Genomic DNA, 16,388 nt, shown 5'->3' with positions numbered 1-16,388 from the left:
TCTGACATCCTAGGGCCTTACTGATCCTCTCGAGGTTGACCAACTTCTAAATAATAAAAGGCTCACCCTCCCTTAATTGGGTTTCACACCCCAGACCACCAACTCTCTGCCTTTTGCCTCATGTCTTAGTTACCTTCTTTATTGCTGAAATAAAATGCCTGACACCCAAAGTTAAAGAAAGAATGGTTTATTTAGCTCACAGTTTGTAGAAGTTTCAGTCAATAATTGGCTTCCTCCAAGACAGGATCACATGGAAGAGGAGAAACAGTTCATGGTGGGCAGAAGGTAGCAAAGCCACAATGGAAAACCACAGGTGTTTTTATATTTGTATCTTATCCAAGATATTTAGGGCATGTAGCACTCACACCCTTAATCCCAGCTCCCTTGATCCTAGCATTACACCATGAATCAATTTTAACATCATACACTTGAGAGCCAGCCACCTCTGAAAAAGTCCCACCAATGGCTTAAAACAAGCTTAGTGGCAGGAAATCCACACACTGCATGTGACAGGGACCCAGGTTAGACTTCTCAGCTCCCCTCCCTGTCCTTACAGGTGACACTTTCAGGCATATTTGTCTCCATCTTTATTCCCACCTCTTCTCATCCGTCTTCTGAATAAAGAGTGTTGTCCGTGTCACCTGGAACCACAGTGGGCAGAGCCGCTGGGCCCCCTTACCTGTAGTCTGCTTGTCTGGCACTAATGAAAGAAAACTGAGAAGGAAGCGCATCTCCAAGGTGGAGAAGGGTAAGTAGGAGACTAACAGCCCCAGAGAAAAGAGATGGGGCAGCACCAAGAAGAGGCAAGAGCACTAGCAAAGGTTTAGAGGCTGAGTCCCTCCCAGCACCAGGGTCTGGGCCTGGAATAGCCCAGGGAGGCTCAGTGAGTGATGGGTGTGGATACTCCATCACAGCTGAGCCTAGGGAGAACAGGTGCAGGGAGGAAACTGAGGCAGAGAGGGACGTATGGTCTCAGGTCATGTGGATGCTCTGGGAGGGAGGTGAAACTTGCATGCCAGCATCTTCCTGATTCCGTGGCCACTGGTAGACTCTTTGAGGTACCTTGATTCAGAATCACCCACAAGCTCCAGTCTTCACATGATGCTCTTGCAGCCACTTAGCTTTGTGAGAAACCAGACTTTCTGTGGCCACCTCCACCCTCTTCTTGTTTCAATAAGCAAAGAATGGAGCTGATAGAAGACTACCTCATCAGACCTTCAGCCACTCCTCCTGGCTCCTAGGACTAGTCAAGGAGGACTGGGAGCCTTCAGGCCAGATCTTCATCCTCACGCTTGCCCCATAACCCGCCTTGGGACTGCATGCATATTTATCCTTTCTGCTTCTCTGGAGTCAGTAGATATGAGCCTGTGGTCATCCCAAAGGGCAGGATAGAGATACCACCCAGCACCTGCCACATCTCAGGGGTGCCAAGATCACCAACCAGCCTTGCCTTTGGCTCCCCCACTTTCCTACAGAGCTGCAGTGCTGGCAGGGTGCCCCCAGAACTGCAATGTCACCCCAGAGCCAATGTGATGAGACAAAGAGCACCTTCAAGGTGTACAACTTTGATGACAGGTAAAATTGCATGTTTTTCCTGTTTCCTAAAAATTTTTATTATTTTCATTGTAAATTGCCATATGTGTCATTTTCTGCCCTTTCCATCTTTTTTCCATGTCTCGGGAGCAGAGTTGCGTTCACACTGGTTTATGAGACCTTTGGATGTCAAGCTACCAACCTGTTCTGTGCTGTGAGTAGCAAATATTTCTTTCTAAGAAAATCTGGTTCATGTATCCTAGGGGATCAGACCCAAGCAAGGTGGGGAGGAAACAGCAGACACAGTGTCCCCCTCAGCCCTCAGATGGCAGCTGTGTGCACTTGGCAGCAGAACAGAGTCAGGTGATGGCAGCAGCAGAACTACCTGCAAGCTGTGCCACATACCAGTTGTGGAGCCCTGGACTGTGGCCTTGATCTATCCCCACAGCAGCCTGGGGACAGGGCGACACAGTGGAGCCTGGAATTAGGGCTCTGGTCTGGGAGCGGCAGTGCCAGCATATGAACTTACCTGGGCTTATGCCTACACAGCCTGGACAGCTCACTCCAATTCTAGTGTCCCTCAGGCAAACACTTTGACCCCAAATCACAGATTCACCTGACCTAGAATCAGGGGGCTCCTCCAGATCTAGGAAGGGGATCAGGATTCCCAAATGAAGGTTTTGATTCCCCAGGGGATGGTGCTTGCCCTGGAGACCCTTCCCCACAGCTCCTGCCCCAGGCTAGAGCCAGCTCCCTGAGTGACAGCAATTAAGACCATGGCTGGCAGTACAGCCTGCACCCCCACCCCCAAGAGCACCTGACGTGGCGGCTGCTCCCCGGGGGCTGTTCGCTTCGGCTGTGGCTGAGGCGCTTGGAATGGGCTTCTTTCTGCTGTAAAAATGGAAACATTCCCTATGTGAGACACAAGCTGGCGAGGAGGACGACGCTGAGAAATCACACCCGCAGTGGGGCGGGCGGTGGCTCAGGGCCCTGGGCCTGCCAGGCAGAGGACCGTGTGCGAGAGGCAAGGAGCCAAGAACCTGGGGGTGCAGGAGCGAGGTGCAGGGGCGAGGTGCAGCCCCCTTTCCCCCTCCCTGCCAGCTAGACAACCTCCCTGGAACATGGTCTGGGCACCTCCCTGCCTCCAGCCCCTCTTTTCCTAAAACAGCAACACAGCCGGCTGCATCCGGCTTCCCACTCCCACCCAGAGATTCTAGATCACTGTGAGGGTGTGGGGTGCGGTGCAGAGGGGCTGTCCAGAATGGGAAGAGCAGCTCCCCTCCCTGAAGAGGCAACAGGGATGCAGGAGGTGTCTAGATTTATGCTGCCAGGTGAGGTATATGTTTATGAAACAAGAAAGGCCCCCAGCACCCTAGACTATGCCAGGCCATCTTGGGGGGGGGGGCTCAGAATCAATATGCAAGCCACACCCACACAGAACCTCGACCGCATATCCCCAGCACAGGCCAATACAGGGCTCCTCATCATCCTAACTGTAGACTACAGGCACCCCATCTTCCTGGCTGGGACCCTCCTCCCTAACCCTCCCTCTGCACTGCTCAGTCGCAGTTCGGCACCTTGGATCTGAAATCTTCCTGTAACTGCAGCCAGGCACACCCACAGGCGTAAGGAACACGTGCAGCGCATGTGAAACGCCCCCAGTCAGCCAGCTATTCTCACCTCCAGGTCTACAAGGACACAGCTTGGTGGCCATATGCTGTGGACATTGGCTGGCGGAACTCAGTCCCACAAGGGCCAGGAGAATATGGCAGCCACCTCCGCAGGGTACAGGCAGTGAACCCCTCTGGCAGTTTTACCCTGTGGGCCCTCTCCTGCAGGATTCAGTTATCGTTAGGCCCACTGGGTGGGTAAGTGTGTCCTCCAGCCCTAGAGTCTGTGTTGAGCTCCCACACTACCGATGATCACCCTGTCAACCCTGGATGGCTAGGGATTCCACTTTGAGTGCCCTGGTCTCTAACATCGTCATCCCAGCATTGGGATCCAGAACCTCTGGCAGTGAGACTTCCCCAGTGTTCGGGCTCAGCTGCACTTCCTGCATCCGGTGTAAAAGCAGATGCCAAGGACCCAACGTCAAAGCGGGTGCAAAGCCTGGATCACCTGTACACTCATGTATATACAAACTTACATAATCATGTACCCACATGTTCACCACACACACACACTCTCCCATTTATACAACACACTTGCATGTCCACCCACCCAAGTACTCATATGCATTCACATGCTTACTCACATACATACACACTTTGCACACTCTGCCCATGCACATATACTGATACACTCATATTCATACATGTACCCTTGCATACTCATTCAGCATATTTTGTCTCATTTGCACTCAGGCCATTTGATGAGATTTAGAAACCATTTAGCACCTGCAACTATTGCCAAATACCCCCACCCACATGCCAGGTGGCAGTTATGGCCCATCCACTGCTCTGGACCCTCCCCTGCATCCAGTGACATGATCTGCCCTGCCCCTGTGGAAGCCTTGGATCAACCCAAGAACAGGTAAGGAGTGACCTCAGAAGCTGAGTAACAGTGCATAGCTGCCCACCAGATCAGCACAAGAGAGACTGGGCTCTGTAGGGCTGGCACTCAGCCATTGTCCCTCACTAAGACCCTGGTGGATGTGGGGTGGGAAATGGGGAAGGTGGGACCTGGGCCTTGGCTGGACCTTAGTTCATTGTTGGTGGAGGAAGATGGTAGGAGAGGTGGAAACATCACAGGATGGGAACATCACAAGCTGGAAACATCACAGGGTGGGGTCCCTGTGAAGGGTGAACTTAGCAAGCCTTGCGCTGGGAGAGGCTAGGGATGCCGAAGTAAGACAGCAAAGCCCCTCCCCACATGAAATTCATCCTAGAGATTTCCAAAGGCCTGGAAAACGCATGGTCCCAAGGTAACCTCATCAGGAGTGGCTTCAGGGGACAAGCCAGGCCCAGCACCCAGAGGGGGCCCAACTGGATGGGGTATGGATGGGTCAGACTAGAGTCACTCAAAGCATTGAGAAGAGGCTCTGGAGGCCCCTCTCCTTTCTCTGGCCCTAGCTGGCACCACTAAACATCATGATCAGGATGGACCCAGGACCCCCCAGTTCTGGGAGCAGAAGGACATCGCCAGATGGGCCTCTTCAAGCAGCACAGGGCAGGATCTACACACAGTGGGCTCTAGGTGGCATCAGAGCAGCCAGTTCATGGTGCCAGGCACGATGGTAAACTGCAGCCCAGCAGTGTCCAGTTTGGGAGCAGTCGTGTTTGTGGAGAGGCAACCTCAGGGAGGGGGCAAGACTGAGCTGCAGGCTATGCCCTTCCAGCAATATCATGAGAGCTGTAGCCACAGGCCCTGTACTTTTAAAGGCTGCCAACTGGATGTGACTTTGAGGGTGACGGCAGCCATGTGTTACAGGGCCAAGCTTTGTCATAGGAGCAATGAGCCTGCTGGGGCCCAAGCTAGATGGTTTCCAAGAGGACCTGACCATAGGCAGAGGCTCAGCCATGATGGTGGCCTCCTCAACCAGGGGCAGGCGGAGTGAGTAAGAGCAGAATGGGCAGGGGAAGGGGACAGGAAAGGGAACAGAGAGGGCAGGGCCAAGGAAGGAGGGCCAGGCAGCTCTCACACATCTTCCACCACAGAACAAGTCCCATAGAGGGGAAACCTGGTACCAGGGAAATGGGATGCTTAGGCCAAGACATCTAGATGAGCCACCTGCAGTGCCCATGGCCCCAGCTTGGATCCTGGGCTGGTGGCACCTCCTTCTTGAGTCAGCTGACTCCAGACCCCAGCCCCTGCTCACCTCCAAGTCTGAAGAACCATAGCTAGGTCCAAAGGCCAAGAGTCATTAGCAATTAGTGCAGAGCTTGAGTAAACAGTTTTGTTTACCAAGTTTGTGCTGAGTTTACTCAACCTCAGGAGCCCCTTACACTTTCACTCCCCTCCCTGTGCCCTGAGCACAGCCTGGCTTGCCTGCTTCCACATAGGCTGTCCCACTCTTGGCTGAAGTCTGGAGCCATGCACGGTAGCCTGGGGCCATGCATGGTTAAGTGAAGCAGGACAGTCTACCATCAGGAAGCTCCAGCTGTACAAAAAGGAGGGCTTGGGGGCCCAAGAACAGGACCATAGTGCCACCCACATTTACAAAGCAAGGTGGGGAAAGGGCTCCCAAAGGCTGATGGAAGTTGCTCAGGACTGCATTGGTTGTGGGGAAGGAAGGAAGTTTTGAGGAGGTTGTTGGACTGGATCTGAATGCCCTGACCCCTGTGGCCTACCCTGGCTGCAGACACCAGAGCTCAGAGCCCAGAGTGGTAAGGCTGGGATCTGGTGGGGACTGGGATCTGAAAGATGAAAGTGTTGCTGCCCTGGGTGGGACCACAGTTCCCACCTGGCACTGTCCTGGTCAGTGGCCATGGAGGCCCTGGACTGTTCTTCCCCAATGCCCACCACTACCTAAAGCTTCTGGTTGCTGCTGCAGGAGTGAAGCTCTCAGATGCCCTTTGGTTTCCTGGCTCAGCATTTTCTTATGATTAATTAAGATACCAGGAATGATTGAGAGCCACAGCCGACTGGGTCAACCCTGCTGACGGTTGGGCCACCCTGGCTTGCTTGGGCCAGGCTCTGCTGTTGGATACTGATTTAACCTGAGGACAGAGGACTTCTGCAGCTTTATCTCAATGCTGTGGGCCAAATTCAGGGTGAAGTAGGCTCAAGTACAGCCCTAACAACCATCAGGATTCCCTGCTCCCCTGGTCAGATCCAGAACTCCACATAAGGGTCCTCAACCAAAGCTTGATATCCCAGTCCAATGCAGGATTTTATTTGTGTCACCACCTTTTTTTAGAGAATTCTATATGTTAGGGGCTACGAAAAGATGAAGTGAGTCCTTGACGTTCCCAGGGCCCAGATTTCTAGTTCTGTCCCCCACCTACTAGCTGCAAGGCATTTTCCCAAAATGCATCTTTCCCAAGCTCCAAAGAGGTGGCCTATACCCGGGCCCCCTGGGGATTTACCTGCCACTGTGAGCTCTTCAGGGCTACAACCCAGTCTAGGCCTGATGCTGACTCACCTGCGCTTCTCCCTCCAGCATTTACTGATTCTACACATTGGCAGCCAGGCTGAAAGGCAGGCACAGTAGACATCATATCCTAGCTGCCCAGGAGCCACTGTCAGGAGGCAGGGCATTGCAGAGCCTGTGGGGCCTCCAGCTGTCTTCATAGATCAGCAGTAGAACAAAGAGAACCAACATGCTCAACCTAGTCCACCTCTGGACTTGGGGCCAATTAGCCAGGCAACAAAAAAGGGACAGGGTAGAGCAGTGTGGAAAGCCAGGTAGGGCACTGCCTCTTGCACACCCCATCTGGATCATTACCATCCCTACCTGTGCCTTTCTAAAGCTGCTCATCATCTGCTATTTGCTGATGTGTTTGTCATATGCATGAATGAAAGAAAGAATGAATGAATCACTGGCTCATCCCTTTCCTGGAATTGCTCCAAAGTCATTGAGACTCAGAGGCCAGAGGACTGGTCTGGTGTCACACAAGTGGTGGGGACAAGGGTCAGCCCTTGGTTCACCTGGCCAGAGGTGACAAGACTTTTGTAGTCAAGGCCCCTCTACCACAGGCCAGACAGGAGTGGAATCTCAGGCCTGTTTCCACATCCAGCTCACCCAACCTGCCCCATGACCACCGCTTTGTCCCTTACAATTGGCCCATAGCTCTCCTATCATTTCTTACCTGTTCCCCTGGCCACCTCACATGGGAGTTGACTGCCTGATAGAGAGCAGCATTTAAGTGCCCAGGGGAAAAAAATCAATTCACTTGGTTCCACTTTAATCCATCAGTTCCATTTCTGATAAATGTCCCCGTACCGAGGTCACCACAGAGCTACGGTACCCAGCAGACATTACTTGCTAAGTCAGAAAAGCTGAAGCAAACAAGAGTCCAGTGAGCAGGGGTTTTCCTGGGGCTTCGGCTCAGGGCCAGCAGCCCCACAGCCCTTCCTTTCCACACAGGTACAGTCTGGCCGACTTCAAGAGTTCCCCCACTTGGGGGCCCTGCCTGGGCTGAGAAGGTAGGGAGGTGAGCACAACCCCTTCCTGCGGTGGGGGGCTCCCTGGGCCTGGTTGGTGGACTACTGAGGTGGGACATCTGTGATCCTCCTGTGTCTGACCAGAAACCAAAGCCTCAGGGCCCCTGCAGACTCAATTTCAACACTTCCCTGCAGTATCCTCACATCTTAGCCCACACGAGGCTGGACAGAGTGGCTAGACCACATAGCCAGTGCCCTGACGCTGCCCTGGGCCCCTTCCTTTCCTGAGCCTTGGTACCCTGCCCTCCATCGCTCTCTCAGACCCCTTCCCTTCACCCCAGGTCTTGAAGCCACATAAAGTCCCAGGCAGAACTGCTGAGAGACAGAGCCAAGAGACCAGATAAAGGAAAGGGAGAACCCTAAGAACGGAGAAGGTCAACCCCAGGAAGGAGCAGAGGGAGGCTGTAGCTCATTCTGGGCATCTGTTGCATTCTCCAGGTACCTGGGCTTGTCCTACTGAAAGGAGTGTCTTCTTCTCTGCCCCTGTTCACCCACTACTCCATGCTGAGATACCCTGCATGGGCCTATGCTCTGACCAGCTAGCCCTAGGTCAGAGGACTGGTCTGGTGTCACACAAGTGGTGGGGGCAAGGGTCAGCCCTTGGTTCACCTGGCCAGACGTGACAAGAGGTCTAGAATGAGCCCCAGGGCCCTCCCAGTGTGGCCTCAGGATGTGTGTGTGGCATAGTAGGCCCTCAGCTGATGGAACTGCGATGTGCAATGAGCCCACCTGCCTCTCCCACCGTGACCTCTCACGCCCCAGGCATGCAGAGATCAGCCCCCACCTCCAACCCCTCTACCAGGCTGAATGAGCTCAGCTCTCTCACCATGAACTGGTGGCACTGCTGGATGGGATTAATCGGGACACACGGCTGCTGCTGCATAGGGCCCCACAGAGGAATGAGCTGGCGCTAGAGGACGAGTGGATTAGACTCAGGGTCAATATTTGTGGAATTGAATTGAATCCGTCAACTGGGAGCCATGTGTGTTCTGGGTAGTTTTGCAGTTTCTGCCTCAGGCAGGAAAGATCCAGCAGTTGGGCCTCTCAAAGGCCACAGAGCACAACTCTAGGGCAAGAGGCCTTGGGGCCCTGTGTTCTCACAGCCAAGCCAGAGCAGGATAGGGACAGGAAACCCCTACAGGTGCTGACAAGCGCCAGGGATTGACTGTGGTTCCAGGCTATGGAGAACTGGCCCCGTCTCCCAGGGACATGGAAGCCCCACCTCCCACGCCTTGTGCCTGGCTGGTCCTTTAGGAAATGGAGTGGGGAGGACAGAATCTGGTCTCTCACAGAGTTAGGTTTAGGGATGAAGACTGCACTGTTCTGGCTACTGTCTGGAGAGGACAAATGGGGTGACAGTGTGAGGGCCAGGGGACAGCAAGAAGCCAGTCAGCATGGGCCCATGTGAAGGCTGCTGTGTCTGTGGCCAGCATTCTCAGCCGAGTTTCCTGGCCACTGCCCTCACTCTGTAGCAAGAGACCTGGTGAGACTGTGAAGGGACAGGTGGCTGCCCCAAGACCCCACCCTCTCTCCCAAAACAGATTCTGCCCCAGCTTCTCCTGCTTGGACCTGTAGGTGTCAGAGACTGAGCCATTGCCCACCTTCAGTCCCCAAAACCCTAATTGGATTAGTCCTGTTTAGAAAGCAGCAAAGCTGCTTATATTTGAGCAAGGGCTCAGCAGATTATGCTAGGCCAAGGGTGTCTGTCTATGCACAGGGAGATTCAGGAGGGAAACTGTCACCAAACAAGTGTTAATTAAAAGCAAACTCGCAGATGATAGGCCCAGCCTCCACTGGCCCAGTAAATATTTTGTTCTGTGCGGGACTCTGGGGGGGAGGGGGCGGGTCTCAGGCAGAGGCCCAGGCCCAGGCCCAGGGTACTGGGTCCAAGGACACAGTGTGGAGCCAGTAAAAAGTACAGGGTCATGGGTATCCAGGACTACTCACACGGAGTGTGGACCTGACAGAGGGTAGCTTAGGTCACCCTGGTTCTTGTAACTCAATCTCCTTCCCTGTGACTCTCTCAAAAGTACTGGCATTTGGAGTGTGACACTATTACATTAATTCCAGCAACTGGGAAAGCCTATGAAGCCAGTGTCCCCTAGACTGGCTCCTGCCAGAGCCCAGAAGGTACACTGAGGCAGATTGGACTAGAACTCTACTCAGGAGAACAGAGCCTGGACATGACAGGTGAGTGGGCCATAGACTGGTGCCCAGAGAGGCCTCTGTGCCCCTCCTCCTGGTCCTGCCCTGCAGCAGGCACTGCATTAGAAAATTTGCCTGGGACAGGGCATGGTAGTACAAGCCTATCATTCTTGCTACTCCAGAGACTGAGGCAGGAGGATCCAAAGCTCAAAAGCAGCCTGGGTAACTTACTGAGACCCTGTCTTAAATTTTTAGAAAGAGCTGGGGGGTGTGATTCAGTGGTATTTGCTTCTTTGCAGCGGAGAGATTTATTTCATTTTTATGAAACAAGATTCTGCCTTCCTCTTCCATCCCAGCCCAGCCTTGAAAGGGTCATCTAGACAGTTTTCTCTCTATTTTTTATTTTGGCTTTGAGAGAAAAGGTACGAAAATATGCAACTGTATCATGGTGAGGCCCCAGGGACAGCACAGGCCTGTGGTCACTGAGAGCCCTCTACAGATTAAACCACCTTAGGAAGGAACTGTGCCCTGCACAATCAGGGCTCTGCAGCCATTTTGCCCTGAGGAGCAGCTAGCTGCCCCCAGGGCCTGGCAGCCAAGAGCAGCCGGCTGGAGGGTGAGGGTGCCTCCCTGCCTCCTTGCTGGAGTAGGGATACAGAGAGAAATGAAAAAGAAAGAGCACACTGGAAGAGGCCAGATTCCCCTGCAGACATGGGGTGCTCCTGGGATGGAGCTGAGGCTCTCGGTAAGAGGAGTGACTGAGGAGGCACCCCAGTCCTCGCACCAGCCCTCCACTTCAGCCCCAGCCCATCAGCTTCAGCGGATCCCCCAGTGAGCCAGGGCCATCAATTATTCAGCTTCTGCCTCTCAGCCTTCTCTCAGTTAGTACCTCGTAAAGCCAGGGAAGATAAATCTCGCTCAGTTTGCTTCTGCGGCGCTGACAGGGAGCAGGGTGAGCACGGACAAAGGCAGGGCCTGTCGTGTCCCCCCCCCCCCAACCCCGCTACCCCAGCCTCCTGGGGCCCTGAGCCAGCACGGAACCTCCCGAGCAGCCCTGCAAGCCTCCTCTGCTATTAAATCCATAATTCAGCGGAGACTCAACAGAGTGCGGTGGGATCAGTCCCCATGATGAGGAAAGGGCCACCCATCCGAGAACCGCAAGAAAGGCTGAGGTGAGGGCAGACGCTGGCCGCACGTAGGTCTCAGTTTTCGGGGGCTGCATTTAAATCTGAAGAGTCCCAGGCACTGCTCCTGGGGAACCATGGGGCCTGAAAGCTCACAGGGAGACCAGAGAGGATTCTACAAGGGCCAAGGCAGCCGAGGAGCAAGCAAGGAACAGGAGGAAACCCTGGGCCTGTCTGCCTGCTCCAGCCATGCCCAGGGTGTGCAGCATAAAGCTGCCCTGGACTCGGAGCAGCCAGAGAGACCAAGGACCTTCCAGACCACTCAAGTGTGACGCTTGTAGCTCTGAGCCTGCAGAAAGACACGTATCCCCATGAAAATTGATGACTTGAACAATCTGACATCTTGGAGGGTCCAGGTTAGTCCTCCACCCCAAACCCCAGCCCTGTATATCCCAGGAGAGGGTTTGCTGAGTGAATGAGTCTTACAACCTGCCTCCAGTCTCTATGGATCTTGGGATGGTCTGGCAGGAAGTGGAATGTGGGTAAAGGGGTGGATGGTCCCAAGGCACCAAGACTGGGGTGGGCTGGGGAGGAGCATAGGGAGCATAGGCTGCAAGCTCTCAGGCCCCTGCTCTCGGCAGCAGAACCACATGCACCCTGGCAGATTTCTCTGTCCCGTTCTTCTTCAAATCTGCTGGTTACATAGCAAGACTTAGGCTCCAAAAATCCAGTTTCTCCAGGGCAATGGAGGCTGGTAGAGAAGCCCGACTGACTGCTTCCAGCCCTCTATCCGCTATTCCCTTCCCCACAGCCCAATCCCTAGGCCTCCACAGGGCAGGGGCCATGATGGGGCTGACCAGGGCTGGAGGGGCTACCGAGTCCCTGTAATTAGCAGTAATAAGTTGGGCACTGGGCACACGCCTTGGTTGAGTGCTAATCGAGACTGATAATTACTGTGACAAGCCAGAAAGTGGTCCAACCCCTCCTCTGCCTGTCCATTAATCCTCTAAACACAGCACTTGCCGCGCCCTGCAGCTGGGTTGTGCTTCAGCCATAATGATGACACAGCTGTTGTGTGGGAGAAGCTGGGCCCACACAAGGGACACCCCCATTTCAGACTGGGGCTCAGGTGGGGAGCCTCCCCAGCCCTCCAGAGGTCACCTGCCCCACTCAAAGGGTCCCTCTCATTCACCATTCTTGCAGTGTTCTTAACTTGCTACATTGTATCCCCAGGGACAGGGATGCACAGAGGTTGTCCCAGTCCTGATCACAGCAGATCAGGCTCTGGAAACTCTACCTTGAACCTCTGCTTCCCACTTTGCCTCTAAGACTTGTGCTGACCCTGGTTTGCTTGAAGTTTGCTCCCAGAGGACAGCCCACTCTGTCACTCAGCCCATAACCAGTTTAGGTGTTCACTGGCTCCACACTGTGTCCTCAGTCCCAGTGGCCTAGGCCTGGCCCTGATCCTCTTCCTATAACCCCTCAAGAAGCCCAAACATGAGAAAGCATTTACTGGGCCAGTGGCGGCTGAGCCTATCATCTGCTGAGTTTGTTTTTAGTTAACACCTGTTTGGTGGCATTATCCTCCTGAATCTTTCTGTGTACACTGACAACCTGGTACCTACTTCTGCCATAGCTTCAAGCCCTTCTCTATATAGGATGTCCTGGACAAAGCAGATCCAACCCCTCCCTCCCTCTAAGCCTCAGCCTCTGTCAATGTGGCCAGTGCTGGTAACCAGTCATATGGGGGATGCATGTGATCCTGTAGCTGAGTTCTCTCCATGACAAGCTAAGCCTGAATTGCTTCACTTGCGGCCAAGGATGGGACCAGTGTATTGCTATGTGGCTCTATCTTGTCCTAGTCATGCGCCAGCCTTGTCTTGGTCCCCATCCATGCCTGGCTTGGAAATAGCTCTGCAGTGACCCAAAGATCTCTTGCTTTACCTGCCCTAAGATAGGAGCTTACGGGGCTGGAGACTTAGCTCAGTGGCATAAGCACCTGCCTTGCAAGCAGGCGGTCATGAGTTCGATCCCTGGTACTGGAAAAAAGGAAAGAAAAAAAAAAAAAAAAAAGATAGGAGCTTACCCTAGAGGCCTGGTCCGCATCCTGCACAGTCCTTCCTTGGGAGCTGCCTCCTCTCACTGTGTCACCCAGCTGGCTGTAAGTAAAGAATGAAACTACTAGGGCCAGGGAAGATTGTGTCTCAGGCTTACCCACCAGTGGCCACCCCACGGACTGCTAGTGTTGCAGAGGAGCAGGACAAGCTCCTCCTGTGCTCTGCCCCCATCCCACACCAAGGCCTCTGCTGCCCAGAAGTCAAGAAATGTAACCTGGGCCACTGTAGGTGCATTCTCTGCAGGAGCGGGAGACGAAGGAAGGAAACAACAAGATGCTCCTCTCAGAACTTCCTGGACCCTGCAGGGCCACCTCACTGCCCAGTTGCTAGAGCACAAATGTTCAGCTTAAGTCTATCACTCTCCAAAGACTCTGTTGCTCTCATAATGGAAGGTCCACACTTTAGCACGGAAATTTATAGGGACCCCCAAACCCACGGAGGGGCTACAGAGTATGAGACAGAAGGAAGAACTTGCTAGGGGTGGTGACCCACGCTTGTAATCCTAGCACTATGAAGGCTGAGGCAGGAAGATCACTGTGAGTAGGAGGCCATCCTGGGTTACATAATGATTTTAAAACCAGCCGGAATTACAGATAGAGACCTTGTCACAAAAAAAAGAAGGTAAAAGAAAAGAAAGAGAAAAAAAAGAGGCAAAAAAAAGGGGGCTGGAGATTTAGCTCAGCGGCATAAGCACCTGCCTTCAAGTAAGCAGTCGTGAGTTCGATCCCCGGTACCGATAAAAAGGAAAAAGACAAAAAAAAAAAAAAAAAAAAAAAAAAAAAGAAAGAAAGAAAGAAAAAAGAAAAGAAAGAGGAGGAAAAGGATGAGGTGTGTTATGGATTAAGAACTGGTGGTCAACTTAACGCCAGCTGGATTCCATCAGCATGGCACTGAGCGAAGATGCTCCACCTGAGGAAAGTTGCCAGCATAAATAGGTGGAGAAGGAGAAGGAGGATGTTAAGGCATTGAGGCGTTAATGCATTGTTGCATTGAGGCATTGCGGGTTCTCCTACGAGTTTGAGACATTGGTTCTCCTGGAGAAGCTTTGTTCCTCACATCAAGCATTGCTTCCTGGCTCCAGAGGGGAAGACATGTGCTGCTTGGTCTCCAGGATGAACTCGTCACCCTGACTGGCTTCCTGGCAGGTACTCGACTGTGCTTGTTGTCGGAGGAGCTTGGGGCCTCTGTGTGGCTAAGGATGGCTGTGGTGCCTTTCAGGACAGCCCTGATCTTTTTGTGTGACTTCTCAGCTCCAGTTCAATCTACCAGCACAGCTCCTTCACCCCACTGGCATGGACTTTCTGGCTTCCACTGCTGACCTTTGGGCCTTCCCAGCACAGATCCATAAAGAGACTGGCGTGAGTCCTTCTTGTGGGCTCTGGACCTCCTGTTGGACTCAGGGGAGGCATTGACATGAGCTCTGAGTTTTCATCCGAACTCATGTGGAACATTGCTGTGGGATTTAGGCCCTTGACTAAATATTCTATGTCTTTGGTGTTGCAGATAGATTTCCTGCATTTTCTTGTGTTAACTCCTGGTGACCATTATAAAAATATTATAAACTCCATGTCCTGATTCTAATTGTTCTCTGCACAACCCCTGACTACAACAAGGCAGAAGAGGAGAACTCAGCCTTGTGACAAAGGGGTCCAGGAAGTCTTGGGGAGGAAACACTTTTGAAACATAGTAGGAAGACCTCCTACCCACCAGGACCTGCTCTTGACACGTATTACCCTCAGTGACTGATAATCCACCTTATAGGTAAAGTAGCTGAGGCTCCAAGATGGGCAAAGGCTTAGCTGGCATCTTTCATGTAAGCAGCGATTGGATTCACACCCAAGACCATCTGCATTGGAACTCATCCATACATGTCCCCTGTGGGTGAGGACAAAAGCGTGGCCTCCTCCCAACAGGCCAGCAAACACTGGTGCCCTGAAGTGGGAGGGGTGCCAGTAGACCAGGCAGAATGGAGGCAGGCTCCTCTGGGAGCACGAAGGTCCCAACTGTCTTCGGTATGTCTCTCCTGCTGCCATGGGTTCAGTCCAGGCCTGGACATGCAGCCCTCCGTGCTGGTCATCATCCACACTTCAGGCCATGATGAAGCTCTTGCTATAGTTTACATTGGTTGATTGATTGACTGATAGTGCTAGTGGGCACTGAACCCAGGGCCATCACAGTGAGCTCTACATCCCCAGCCCTTTTTATTGTTTATTTTGAGACAGGATCTCACTAATTTGCCCAGGCACGGCTCCAAATTGTGATTCTTTTGTCTCAGTCCTTCAAGTAGGTAGGATTACAGGTGTGCACCACCACATCCAGCAATGGTTTGGATTTTAAATAGTCCCCAAAGGCTATGTGTTAGAGGCAAGGAAACATAGGAAACACAGGAAATGGTGAAGACTCTAGGAGACAGGACAAAGTTGGAAGAGGTGAGTCATTCTGGACTGCATGTCCTTGAAGAGAGTATCTTGTCCTAGCTCCTGACATGCGCACTAACACACAGTCTCTCTGTCTTTGTGTGTCTGTGTCTGTCTATTTCTCTGTCTGTCTGTCTCTCTCTCTCTCTCTCTCTCTCTCTCTCTCTCTCTTTCTCTCTCGCTCTCTTCCCACGAGCTGATTTGCTGCTTTGTTCCATCTTGCCCTTCCTATGTCACCACCTTCCCAGAAACATTGGAACCGAGCAACCATGAACTGAAATCAATAAAACTGTAAGTCAAGAATCAAAATAAACGTGTCCTCTCTTAAGGTGTTTTTCTCAGGTATTTTGTCACAGTGAAGGGAAACTGACTAATACGTCTCTGAAGCAAATGACTGACTACTCACACCGCCGGTCTTTAGTGCACTCAAACTCATCTTTCAAAGATCAGTTTCCATCCCCACTCTTGTGATCAGGGGTTTTTATCTCTCCTTTCTATGAGGCCCACCAAGCAGGACTAAAGACTGCCCTGGGCATAATAGGGAGGTCTAGTTACCACCCAGCTCTGTCACTTGCCCCCACTCATATCTTATATCCAGTATCCTGAACACAAGGCACAGTTCGAATGTGTATCCTCCAGAACAGACGTGCCCTCCGCCCCAGTCAGTAATCACTCCAAGAGTGTTCTAGGGTCCCCAGCTCACCCTACACACTGCTCCAGCTTCCATGTTCTTCCCCCATCTCTATCTTTTCTCACACAGTGAAGGTCCATCTCCTTGCTTCACAGCCCGCAGGTAGCCATGCCAGCGTCTTAGCCCTCAGGAGGGGTAGCCTCCAGGCTGTAAAGAAAAGCTTGCACCAGAAGGAAGGGAAGGAGGAAAGGTGGGAGGAGGAGAAAGGGAAGAAAAGAGGTAGGGAGGAAGAAGGAAAAAAGGGAGGGAAGCCCCC

At 52.8% G+C, this 16,388-nt stretch overlaps 2 long non-coding RNA genes across 3 annotated transcripts; both read left to right on the top strand.

Moving 5' to 3' along the window:
- Positions 1-203: 203 nt before the first annotated feature.
- Positions 204-4,062, top strand: LOC134470799 (uncharacterized). The gene is made up of 4 exons (XR_010039963.1): positions 204-748; positions 1,476-1,575; positions 1,687-1,747; positions 3,897-4,062. It is a non-coding gene; the product is annotated as an uncharacterized LOC134470799 (long non-coding RNA).
- A 2,255-nt stretch (positions 4,063-6,317) lies between these two features.
- LOC134470699 (uncharacterized) lies at positions 6,318-15,754 on the top strand. 2 transcript variants are annotated; one of them, XR_010039763.1, is made up of 3 exons: positions 6,318-7,628; positions 7,920-9,828; positions 15,690-15,754. It is a non-coding gene; the product is annotated as an uncharacterized LOC134470699 (long non-coding RNA). The 2 variants fall into 2 exon arrangements; XR_010039764.1 differs by having other exon boundaries at positions 7,569-7,628; positions 9,709-9,828.
- The last annotated feature ends 634 nt before the right edge of the window (positions 15,755-16,388 follow it).

Source organism: Cavia porcellus, unplaced genomic scaffold (assembly GCF_034190915.1).
Source record: "Cavia porcellus strain 051 isolate PalLab524CR breed Dunkin Hartley unplaced genomic scaffold, mCavPor4.1 scaffold_16, whole genome shotgun sequence".
Classification (NCBI taxonomy): Eukaryota; Metazoa; Chordata; class Mammalia; order Rodentia; family Caviidae; genus Cavia; species Cavia porcellus.
Note: the sequence above shows the minus strand (reverse complement) of the source record. Positions and strands in the feature narration are given on the sequence as shown.